Source organism: Chiloscyllium plagiosum, chromosome 17 (genome assembly GCF_004010195.1).
Source record: "Chiloscyllium plagiosum isolate BGI_BamShark_2017 chromosome 17, ASM401019v2, whole genome shotgun sequence".
Classification (NCBI taxonomy): Eukaryota; Metazoa; Chordata; class Chondrichthyes; order Orectolobiformes; family Hemiscylliidae; genus Chiloscyllium; species Chiloscyllium plagiosum.
The window spans coordinates 50,777,869-50,791,207 of record NC_057726.1 but is presented as its reverse complement, the minus strand read 5'-3'; the positions used below and the strand labels follow the sequence as shown (position 1 = coordinate 50,791,207).

Below are 13,339 nucleotides of genomic sequence, written 5' to 3'. Positions count from 1 at the left end.
TCACAACAGATTCAAAATTAGAAGAATTTGTTTAACAGTTCCACTGCAATAATGATCCAACCCATTTTGTGTGTTCCTGTGTACTGTGAAATCTGGCACCTACTTGCAGGCAGAGCCAAGGATATCATTTCACTACAATACAGTCTTCACTACAATACAGTCTTTTTTGTCAGGTGCATTTGAACAAGTGTAGAAAATGTGGACACAATGTTAAACTGCTTGTTTGTTTCTGCTAAAAAGACGGGTGTTGCACCCAGAAAGCTGATTACACTTCCCCAAAGTTTTTTTCAGTGATCCACCAAGCTTTACTTTGATTTCTATGTTTTGCCTCTTTCAAAGTTTCCGTTTCATTTTGAAATGTTTTAACAATCATTGCAGCAGGAGGTGAAGTGTCCGTTGATTTTATTGAGTCTGCATTGCAATTATAGAGGAAGTACATCTTTATTTCAGCCATGCCACTGCCAAGCAATGTTAGTGCATGGGTTTATTGCTGCACCACCTCGTGATGGCAATCCCAATAAATATAGCCATTGTACCATTCGGGCACAGGATGTATCATTGCTGATTTGTATTTGATTCTCTAGTAATGGAATCTGGAAACGTGTTAATAGGTCACTCAAACAATCCAACTGAAAACGATTCTGAGATCAGTTGGCCAGTCAAGGAGAAAACTGAAAAGGATGGCATGCATCTAAGTGTACTGCTGTGCACTCGATGGGGTTAGGGCTAACAAAAACACCAGAAACCTTAAATGAAGCAGAGAACAGAGGTAAAGAAGCCCACAAGCTCTATTTGCTTGGTGAAACATTGGGGTGCGGAGAAAGTCAAGACCAAGAGAAGGTAGCACCATGCAACCGAAGTGCTGCTCTTAGCTTTGAAGAGCTGGCGGTTCCTTTAAGTTCCAAGAGCTACTTGGTGCAGCTGAGAGTTGGGGCTCAAGGAAGCCCCCAGACGGTATTCATAGTTCGATGCAGCTGGGAAACTGGAGTTCAGAGAAGCCCAGGGACCATGTCAGCTCAGTGAGGTTAGTTACCTGCTGGTTATCATCAGAAGGATTTCAGCCTGAAATGTTGACTTTCCTGCTTCTTGGATGCTGTCTGACCTGTTGTGATTTTCCAGCTTCACATCTATTGACTCTGACTTCCAGCATCTGCAGTCCTTACTGTCCCTATCAGCAGTAATGTATGTGCTCTGATGTTGTCATGCCTCTTCTTTTTACTTGTCAAACACTGTGCTGACAACAACTATACTCACTTCCTTAGTTAGCTGTATCCTTTATCCCTGTCCAAGCAATACACTGAATACAACTGCTCATTGTTGTCTTCAGAGATTAAATGTATACTTCCACTAGGAATGGCCAAACCCTCAAACCCTCCCATAGGCTGAGTCAGTGTTAATGGATTCAGCTATACAGAGGAGGGGGTGCTGGAGTTCCCAGGGCTGGGCAATGGCATAGCCCCATTGGAGGATGATCATACCAAATACTGAAAGGTCAAACAGGAATATAGTGTAACATGGAAATTATCAAAGAGTATCTTGTTTCTGACTTTAAGGCTGCTTTTGTTCTGTAACAAAAGGTGAAAATGTGATGGGTTCACATAACATATAACATTGAGCACAGATTTGAAAGCTTTAAACTAGTTCTGTTGATCAATAATGATCTCATTTTAAACATAATAGACCCCGGGTAGTGGAATGGACACCTACCCTACTTTGCATGCCTCCCTTCCACTTGCCAAAATCAAGGGGCTTGTAGATTTTAGCCCCTTGATTTGGACTTTACCAGGAAGAACAACTGGAATCGAAGAAATTTAAATTTACTGGGGTCAGGCACATCAAAGTTGGAGATGGAGTGGTTGAGCAAGTTGAAGGTTGCAGGGGTCTCACACAAAGTACTCAGAGTATGTTGGGAATTTTAAAAGTTAAGATTGCAAGTCACTTGACGTGTTTCTTAATGGATTCCAATGGATTTGAAGTTACAAGGTGCGATGAGAATGTGAATCATGAATGATGCAAGGAAGTGGTCAGTGTCGAGAACTCTGTGGGAAGCTAGAGAAGTGATTACTGGGCCTCTTGCTGAGATTTTTGTATCATCAATAGTCACAGGTGAGATGCCGGAAGACTGGAGGTTGGCAAGCATGGTGCCACTGTTTAAGAAGGGCGGTAAAGACAAGCCAGGGAACAATAGATCGGTGAGCCTGACGTCGGTGGTGGGCAAGTTGTTGGAGGGAATCCTGAGGGACAGGATGTACATGTATTTGAAAAGGCAGGGACTGATTAGGGATAGTCAACATGGCTTTGTGCGTGGGAAGTCATGTCTCACAAACTTGATTGAGTTTTTTGAAGAAGTGTCAAAGAAGATTGATGAGGGCAGAGTAGTAGATGTGATCTATATGGATTTCAGTAAGGCGTTCGACAAGGTTCCCCATGGGAGACTGATTAGCAAGGTTAGATCTCATGGAATACAGGGAGAACTAGCCATTTGGATACAGAACTGGCTCAAAGGTAAAAGACAGAAGGTGGTGCTGGAGGGTTGTTTGTCAGACTGGAGGCCTGTGACCAGTGGAGTGCCACAAGGATCGGTGCTGGGTCCTCTACTTTTTGTCATTTACACAAATGATTTGGATGCGAGCATAAGAGATACAGTTAGTAAGTTTGCAGATGACACCAAAATTGGAGGTGTAGTGGACAGCGAAGATCTTGACCAGATGGGCCAATGGGTTGAGAAGTGGCAAATGGAGTTTAATTCAGATAAATGCGAGGTGCTGCATTTTGGGAAAGCAAATCTTAACAGGATTTATACACTCAATGGTAAGGTCCTAGGGAGTGTTGCTGAACAAAGAGACCTTGGAGTGCAGGTTCATAGCTCCTTGAACGTGGAGTCGCAGGTAGATAGGATAGTGAAGAAGGCGTTTGGTATGCTTTCCTTTATTGGTCAGAGTATTGAGTACAGGAGTTGGGAGGTCATGTTGTGGCTGTACAGGACATTGGTTAGGCCACTGTTGGAATATTGCGTGCAATTATGGTCTCCTTCCTATCGGAAAGATGTTGTGAAACTTGAAAGGGTTCAGAAAAAATTTGCAAGGATGTTGCCAGGGTTGGAGGATTTGAGCTATAGGGAGAGGCTGAACAGGCTGGGGCTAAGGGCATGGATAGGATAAATAGACAAAGTCTTTTCCCTGGGGTCGGGGAGTCCAGAACTAGAGGGCATAGGTTTAGGGTGAGAGGGAAAAGATATAAAAGAGACCTCAGGGACAACTTTTTCACACACAGGGTGGTATGGGTAAGGAATGAGCTGCCAGAGGATGTGGTGGAGGCTGATACAATTGCAACATTTAAGAGGCATTTAGATGGGTATATGAATAGGAAGGGTTTGGAGGGATATGGGCCGCGTGCTGGCAGGTGGGACTAGATTATGTTGGGATATCTGGTCGGCATGGACAGGTTGGACCGAAGGGTCTGTTTCCATGGTGTACATCTCTATGACTCGATGACTTAATGGTGGTTTTGTCCAAAAAGAAAGGACGTTGGAGTAGAAAGACCACAGGCAATGGCATCAATATTAGTGCAACTATGAATAAGAGCAGAATAAGATTAAGGAGCATTGGAGAGACACGGGAAAGGAGAAATTAAATGTCCTCGTTTTTAAAAAAATGTTACTTGTTTTTTGGAACCAGCAATGTTTGTTTTTATGTGCTGTAAGATCATTTTGCCTTGCGTATGACCGCCAGGAAAGTTCTGACACAGTGGGGCTGATATCTGCTCTGCAGTTTATTTTATCCTCATCTACATTTGACATATGTATTACCTCAATATATCTCTTGCACAGCTAACAAAGAACAGAATTTCATAATGTTGGAGTTTTGACCTGAATCTATCTGCCCACTTGACGAATACCCTGGGTGTGCAGCCAAACCATGGGTTAGCTCACTGTTATTTTTTGAGAGTGTGGTGCTGATAAAGCAGAGCTAGTCAGGCAGCATCCGAGGAACAGGACAATAGACGTTTCAGGCAAAATCCCTTCAGGGCATCCTGATGAAGGGCTTTTTGCCCGAAACATGGATTTTCCTGGTCCTTGGATGCTGCCTGAACTGCTGTGCTTTTCCTGCACCACACTCCCAACTCTAATCTCCAGCATCTGCAGTCCTCACTTTTACCTCACTGTTATTTTTGTCTTGCGTAATGCTGTTGCTCTCAGGTGTTTCAGAAGCTGTTCCTTTCACATTGTAAACTTAGCAACTTTTAATGAGTTTTATAAACTTTGATGCTCATCATTTCAGTATTGTTTAAACCTCATATATTGAAAGAATTCCTCAAACCTTTCTGTATTTAATTCTAATCTTTCTTGCTTGACTGTATTGAGGATCAGAACAGTACAAGGACAAGATACTGTTGGTAGTGAAAAGGACTTTGACATTTTTGCATATGTCTTTGACACAAATCTCTGATGGAATTTTTGCCTTGTTTCAAAAGAAACTTCTGAGTTGTCTTGAAGGTTATTTTTCATTATCTAAAGTAATTTTGACTTGCTTACCTCTTACAGTGCCTGAAAACTATGGCTTCAGGCTTTATCTTTTAGTTATGTATTTAATTTTAGATTAAAAGATGCATCTTTATTATAGCTAGCAATGTTTGTACCGTGTTTTGGAAATTTAATGAAATTGTGCCTTCTGAGTGTTTGTAGTTAAGAATAAAACCAGCTTTAATTCCTGCATCACACAGAATCAGAGACAAATTTCCATTATTGGTCATCCAATAAAGCAATCAATTGTTATTTTGAGTGTTGTCACAAGGATTTATTTTCTTGTTTTAAAGACACCATTTATAATTTTCCTTTTCCTGTGTTGAAAAGACTAAAACCCTCTATAGACAAATAACAATATTTCAAATAAAGCAGGCTACCAAGTAGACAAATTATTAGAGATTGCACAATTTTGTGTTCTACTAAGTAGGATGAAAACAGACAGTCAAACCCTTGGGGAGCAAGAAAGACCGATCTCCTACTGTTAATACCATCCAGAAGCTTTTCAAATGTTTCTGAGGTGAGGTATCTAAATGCAATTACCTGTTTTGAAGCAATAATTGCTGCAGACAGGAACCAATTAAATCTTTATGGAATATCCAAATTAGCAATACTTCAAGCACTTCTTGCAAAGCATGTGAGAGATTAGGACAAAGCTGTACTGAAGACAAGGTGAGAAACTTCCCCACCGCACCCCAGCCCCCTCTTTGGAAGCAGTATGTTCATTTCTGTAAAAGTGATCATCCCTGACAGAAAGTCAGTGATGTGAACCAAGATCTATTAAAATGTGGAAATCTATTCCATGCAATTTTATTAAGGAGAACTAAATACCACAACATTGAGCTCACTGCATCAACACCAGTCACAAACCACTAACTGTATAGAATTAGAATTGGATTTTATTGTCACATGTACTCAATTACAGGAGTACAGTGAAAAATGTACAATGTCACCATTCCCGGCATCATCTTAAGTAGAAAGGTACCTAAGTAGAAAACAGAAAAATAAAGAAATAAAGGTAAAAGTTCAACATTGCAGTCCTTCTTAAGTGTTTAGCCATGTTGGGCTCACATTCCCCACAAGAGTTCAATTTTCTCTGTGTTTGGGCTCTATCTCCCTGCACTCCACACTGCCACAGATGCCAGGAGACCTCAAGTTGCCTGCTCTCACCACCGCAGATGATTATAAACTCATTGTAGGCCTAGTTTATTCTAAAAAACCATGTTTTTGTGTCCGTGGGCCCAGATGAATGTGTATGACCATATGAATAGTTTTGCAATACTCAGTCTTAGCCAGAAAAATTGTAGCAATAAGTTTATCTTTTCCTTTACTTAACCTGAGGAAACCTGTCTGAGTATGTTCTTCACAACTTCACATAAATAGTGGGTCTCTTGCAGAATTACAAAATGCATTCTTTTTAAATTCCAAAGCCGAAACCTCTTAAAGGAGGTTCAAGCAAGGTTTTGGAGAATTCAAGTGTTATTCTGTCCCTCCTCACCTGGTCATAACCATTATATATAGTCATTGCAATGACTATATATAATGGCTCATTTTCTGTCAGAAGTTATTGATACTTTAAAGGTATGTATTAGTGTACCACATATTGTTTGTGATTTCAGAATGCTGTTTTGTTCAGTAAAATCAGTTTTCAATTTTTTTTTACTTCCACAAATATTGAAAAGTCTTGTCAGAGCTGAGAATGATCTTAAAGCCTTCTTTCTGTATTGGTTGGTATGTGGACAATGAGACATGCACAGTCATAACCCATTTGTCATGGAGCTGACTCACTGAAGCAAGGTTTCTCCTACTTCTACACTAAACCTCACTGAAAAGCCACTTGACCAAGTGTGTTATGGTAGAAGTACATTGTTAAGTAAGAATAGGCAGCACTTCATTTAGTCTGACCGTGTTTACTGGAGCGAGGTGATGTTTCATCCCCACTGCTGGTATCCCTCATTGAAATTGCAAGAAGTAATTTTAAAGTCATCGTTAAAATATTTATTGGGATATTAATTGTAATTTTCTGTTCCAAAATTGCGGGAAAAAGTCAAAAAAAGCTATTTAAAGTTAAATTTAAATTAATAGAATATAATGGGAAGGGAGGTGAAGGGAAGGTGACTTATAGTAGCATTCCTTTGCTTGGAAGGAGGCAGAGCAACTTCTGGCTGTAATTGCTGCAGCCAACTGATGTAAAACCAATTGGAATTTTGCATTAATACTGCTTGATCATATTGTGCTTGCTCTTGATTTTAGAATTGTTGACCCTGCATGAAGTTAATGAACTACTGACAACACTGAGTTAGTGGAATTCCTATCACCCTGCATTAGTTTGCTTTATTTGTGTTGCTTGAGGCTCTTTTTTCCCCCTGTTGCGTAAGGCTTTTGGTTGCAGAACTAAACTAATAAAGTATTTGCAAAATTAGGTTAATATATTATTATGCATGAGATATTTCAAAGATGTGTTTTCATTTAAATTTGTTGCAATTCCAAATATCTGAGTGAGGGTTTTGGTTACTGTGTTGTACTAAATTCAAAGTGCACTTTGAACTTGCAAGTGTTTGTGTACATTTTCAGACACTGATCACCAAAGTGAAACTATTGGGCAGGTTGCTGTCCACGTGCTCAGTTGAGAAAAGGAAGAACAAAATATTGTAAAAGTATGTTTGTGTACATTGAGCCCATGCTTTTTGTGAACACAAAGCAGAATATCAGAATTGTCGCTTAGTGGTACACAACTTGAATATTGCTCAGAAGACAGCATTTGGCTGCAGTATTTTGTCTTTGCTGTCATCGGGGCCAACACAAGAATGCTAACTTTCACGTGATGACGACACCTTATTCTACAGGCCAAAAGAATGTTAATTGGTTAGCAATTCAAACCTGGCTGAGATATTTCCATGGCAAAAACTATGGGGAGCTCTCAGCTTCCTAAGCTTTAATTATACCTGAATAAAACTGATGAAACCTGTGAAACATCTTCATTTATTTATTCCTTCAAATAGGGTTTTGAAGTGGGTTATTTTGGATAAATTACCTTCTGCCATTCCACCCTGCTGGCATCTGCACCAGGTCTATACTTTCCAAAACACTTTGTCCTTTCCTTCCCTCACTTTCCCTCCAATATTAGTCTCTGTAAAGTTGCAACATGATATTTGCCACCAATCATCCTGGCAACCACCACATTAGATTCTTCCACCAGAAACTCATCCTCCTCAACTGTTTGCCTTTATATTTCCCTGAAATCTCAGTACTTTGTTTCCACTGTTACTGTTGTTTGATATCTCCATTACTGGGTCACTTTATTTCCCGTTTTGACCTCAGAATTTAAGAACTTAAAGTTTCATAACATAACAATTATGCATAAAAAACTTTTAATATTTTTAAAGCATTAAAAAAGTGCATAATTCCTGTCTTTATAAATGCCATTTAACCGAACATAAAGAAACACCTACCAAGACTGTACAGAAATAAAAATCCTCAAGCGAAAAAAGTTATAAAAACAAGGAACAATTTCTGAGCTGCAAAGTTTTCTATGAACATGTAAATACTTTGTTTTTCTTCCTGATATATTTTTATGTTCCTGTAAACAAATCTAAATGAAAATACATTCCTGTGTTTATCCAAGGACTTGAAAGTTTTGTGACATTAGTTGTTTATTCAGGGTTTACTGCATTAGTTGTTTATGTGTAGAAACAACTAATGTCATAAAGCTGTTGTTTACTTGCCAAGAGGGAAGTATTTCCGGTGGTTTTTCTTGTAACTAGAACCTTTATTCTTCTCTCTTTGCTTACATGCTCCTAATTAACTGCCTAGAAGTCCTCTTTGGAAGTTTATCAATATTTTAGGGCACCACCTTCAGGTCCGCTGTGATTGGATGTTATCTAGATATTCAAGCTCAGCAGTTTTAAATAGTTTTGAAAGCTTTTGTAAGCTGTGCATGGAGCATCACTCTGAGATTTCATGCCCTGCAGCACTACATGTACAGACAATACGACTGTTCAAACAGAGAATTGAATCATTGTTCCTTCTACTTCATAATGAAGAATGAAAATGCACACATATTGTGATTTAGAACAACATGAGAAATGGAACGTGATTGATTTGGTAACCCTTCAGGTAAAGGTTGTGTTGTATTTTGTATTTATGATGATCCCTTCTACAATATATATTTTTAATTAGATTAGATTACTTACAGTGTGGAAACAGGCCCTTCGGCCCAACAATTCCACACCGCCCCGCCGAAGCGCAACCCACCCATACCCCTACCCCTACATTTACCCCTTACCTAACACTACGGGCAATTTAGCATGGCCAATTCACCTGACCTGCACATCTTTTGGATTGTGGGAGGAAACCGGAGCACCCGGAGGAAACCCACGCAGATATGGGGAGAATGTGCAAACTCCACACAGTCAGTCGCCTGAGGCGGGAATTGAACCCGGGTCTCTGGCGCTGTGAGGCAGCAGTGCTAACCACTGTGCCACCGTGCCGTCTTCTTCCTGAAGTCATTGACTCTGTGGTTTAAATGGTCCTTTTACCTGTCAGTCTCCTACCAAAGTGACCATTCTTCTTTATAGTTGATTATGTTACAAGCCCTCACGATGAATAACTTTTTGAAAGAATCTTTGTAGTGCCAGTGGAATGAAACTGCCAGTTAAAATGTAAAAGTTGTCCTGTTACAAACCAGCTAGCATCAACAAAATTCAAATGTAATTGACAGTCAAAGCATATTTCAAAGGTAGTAAATTTCAATTTCAATAATTAAACTCCCTGGAGATTCAATTCTCTGACCCCTTCACACAGTCTGGGTGATTTTGGCAATACTGAACAATGGCAGTGGATCTTGTCCAGCCTATCATCCCGCTACTTCCTATCTTCAGGCACGATATGCTGGCTAGCCTAACCCTGGTTATGGGTAAAATTTCTGATGAAGGGCTTTTGCCTGAAACGTCGATTCTTCTGCTCCTCGGATGCTGCCTGACTTGCTGTGCTTTTCCAGCACCACACTCTCGACTCTAATCTCCAGCATCTGCAGCCCTCAATTTCGCTAAGTAAGATTTTTTTAATAGACATTTTATTGAAAATTTAACATGTCTTTACAAGTTTACAAAAGAAAAATAAAAAACCCCAAGTATATTCATTGATATACAATTAAATCTTAAATAAATAATAACCAAAATCTATCAAACAGAAAAAAAAACGAGAGAAAAAAAACAAAACTCAACTAACTACTCATCTAACCTACAACTAACCAGAGTGTATAATTAATCTCTTACATTATTCAAGAGAAAAAAAAACAACGGATAACACAGAAATTGGGTAGTGATATGCATGCTCGGAATGTGTTAACATCAGATCGTAACAAAACCCATATTCGTGCGGGATTCCTCTCCCAAAGGGCCCTGGACCAACCAGGTTCGCCATCTCAATTAAATAAAAGCCCTTGTTAGGATGGCCGAAATATCTGTGTTTGTGTAATTCAAGAAGGGCTGCCATATTTTATGGAATAATTTGGTTTTTTGGTGCACCATGTTTGTAAGGAAGTCCGGGGGAATGTATTCCATGATTATTCTGTGTCAGTTTGAAAGTCCAGGGGGGCAGTCAGCCACCCAGTTTACCAAAGTGTTTTTCCTTGCACAAAAAGAGAGAATGGAAAATAATCTCTTCCCTGTCGTAATTTCAAGTGTTCTTTATCCAATAAGTGTATCTCCTGTAGGAGAGCTATATCAACCTTTTCTTTCTTGAGGTTTGATAATATTTTCTTCCTTTTTGATTGATGAATTACTCCCCGTGACATTCCAGATGCACCATTTAACCCACTGATTAACCATGATCACCAGGCAAGTCTGAAACCCTATCCAAAACATCCCGAGCATAGAGCATATAAAATTCACAAAAATAAAGGCTCTTTAATACACTCAGATCAATATAATAAAAAACTATTTCTAAATAAAAAAATATAAAACATATTTAAAAGGAGATTTTCCCCCTTGTTCCCAGGAGGCATCACTTCCTTTCCAAAAGCCCATCATATCCTCTCCCAACCAGTGCCCCACCTTTGACCCAGGCACCCCACGATAGGATAAAGAAAATTCAAATATACTGAGCTAGAGTTAACAATGAGTACCCTACCCCCCATCCACACCAACACCTGGCTATATTTGATAATGTTAATACCACATATGAACATATATAACTATAAAATTACAGTCTCAACAAATAATAATTAATATAGCAATACAAAATAACAGGGGAAAACAACCCTCTCCTAAAGACAGAGATAAAATAGGATAAGGTAACCACCTCCCCCCACCTACACTAACTAGACCCCCCGGCCTATATATATATTTAAAAAAAAGGGCGAGAAAATCGCTAAGTGAAGAACAATTCTATAAACCCCTCTCCCCACCCCCCCAAAGATAATATTAAACAGTAAGGTAATGAAAGGAAAAAAAAGGGGGTAAACTGGGGTGGGGGGAGGGCAAAACAACATCAATTAACTCTTACAATTTATCTAAGAGAGTCCAAAAATTCCTTGGCCTTCTCTGGCGATCCGAAGTTGTACACGGACCCTTCATGGCTGAAGCGTAGCGTAGCTCGATAGCGCAAGGAGTACTGAATGTTTAAGTCCCTTAAATACTTCTTTGCTTCGTCAAATGCCTTCCTCTTTTGGACCAAAGTTGGGGAAAAGTCCTGGAATAACATAATCTTGGATCCTTTATAAATCATGGCTTGGGAATCTTTCCCAAGATTTCTGCAAGCTTCCTAGAGCATCCGCCTCTCCTTGTAGCTCTGCAGCCGAAACAGGACCGGGCGGGATGCTGGTTCAAGCCGGGCCCGCGTACTGAAACCCGGTAGGCCCATTCCACCCTTACCGGGCCTGATCCAGCCTCCAGATTTAAAAGCTGTGGAAGCCACTGCTTGAGGAACATTGTAAGCTGGCCTTCCCCTTCCCGTTCAGAAAGGCCCAACAAACGAGCATGTGATTCTCTAAGGTCCGGACTCGCTGTTTGAGAGTCTGGACCCGATCCACAGCTGATTCAGCTGTAGTCTTGGAGGTCGCGGCCTTTAGCTCCGCCCCTCCGACTCGCCCCTCCTTGATGTCTCGGTTGTGCTTTTGTAGCGAGAGTGAATTCCATCTGCTCCGGGATTCTTCAATGAAGGCGTCAATCTTCACATCAGGTTTGGCGATTATTTCCGCGAGACTCGCCACCGTAGGTAAGTCCCCCCCCAGGCAGCTGCGGATTCCTCTGCTGCGGTTGGGGAGGGTGGGGGAGGGGCTCCTGCCTGCTGAGAACTGCGGGCTCCTTTCCCCCTAGTCATTTTTACAGGAGACTAGACTGTTTAAATTTAGGGCTGAGCAACTAATTAAATTAAGTAAAAACTATTTTAAATGATTTGGTAAGTGTGGTGGAGGCGAGTGGTCCACTTTGCCCAAGTCTTGGGAGAAGCACTATAGACTCAGACTTGCTGGGTCGCTGCCATCTTGGATCTCCCCCGAGTAAGAGTTTTAAGTCCATTATTAAAGATGAGATTGTGAAGTAGAATCATAGAGTCACACAGTATAGAAACAGACCCTTCGTTCTAACTAGTCAATGCCGCCAATGCTCCCAAACTAAACTAGTCCTGCATTTGAATAGGGCTAAGTAAGCATGGCTTCATCAAGGGGAGGTCATGCCTGATAATAGTTACAATTCTTTGAGGAGGTAATGAGCAAGTTAGACAAAGAAGAACCAGTGGATGTGATCTATTTGAATTTCCAGAAGGTCTTTGACAAGGTGCTGCACAGGAGGCTACTAAATAAGATAGAATCCAAGGTGTCAGTTGCAAGGGACTAGCATGGATAGAGGATTGGCTGGCTGTCAGAAGGCAGAGTGTGGGAATAAAGGGGTCTTTTTCAGGATGGCAGCTGGACTAGTGGAGTTCCACAGGGGTCCGTGTTGGGACCACAACTATTCATGTTTTACATTAATAACCTGGATAACACAACATTGGGCATTGTTGCTAAGTTTGCAGTTGACACAAAAATAGTTGGAAGGGCGGGTAGTGTTGAAGAAGAGGGGAGGCTGCAGATGGACATGAACAGGTTAGGAGAGTGAACAAAGAAGTGGCAGATGGAATACAATGTGTGAAAGTGTGAGAGGTGATGTACTTTGGTAAGAAGAATAGAGGTGTAGACTATTTTCTAAATGGGGAAAAGATTCAGTAATCTGAAGTGCAAAAGAACTTGGGAGCCCTGGTTCAAGATTCTCTTAAGGTTAACATGCAGGTTCAGCATTCAGCTTAAGAGGGCTAAAATATAACAGCAGAAATATACTGCTGAAGCTGTATAAGGCTCTGGTCAGATTGCACTTGGAATGTTGTGAGCAGTTTTGGGCCCTGTATCTAACAAAGGATGTACTGGTATTGGAGGGAGTTCAGATGTGGTTTACAAGAATGATCCTGGGATGAAAGGTTTGTCTGTTGAGGAGCAATTGAGGACTTTGGGTCTGTACTCAGTGGTGTTTGGAGGGATGAGGATGATCTCATTGAAACTTAGAGAATATTGAGAGGTCTAGATAGAGTGGATTTTGAGAAGATGTTTCCTCTAGTGGAAAAGACCAGGATCATAGGGCATAGCCTCAGAGTGAAGGGCTGACCCTTTAGAATGGAGATGAAGAGGAATTTCTTCAGCCAGAATGTAGTTAATCAGTAGAACTCACTGCCGCAGTGAGCTGTGGAGTCCAAGTCACTGTGTGTTTTTCAGACAGTTAGATAAGACCTTGATTTGTAAGGAGACCAAGGGTTACGGGAGAATACAGGAGAATGGGGTTGAGA

General features: G+C 40.7%; 1 protein-coding gene across 2 annotated transcripts in view; it reads left to right on the top strand.

Annotated features, from left to right (window-relative positions):
* Window positions 1–13,339, top strand: part of cfdp1 (craniofacial development protein 1) — a 193,272-nt gene that overhangs the window by 146,609 nt on the left and 33,324 nt on the right. The window lies entirely within an intron of this gene.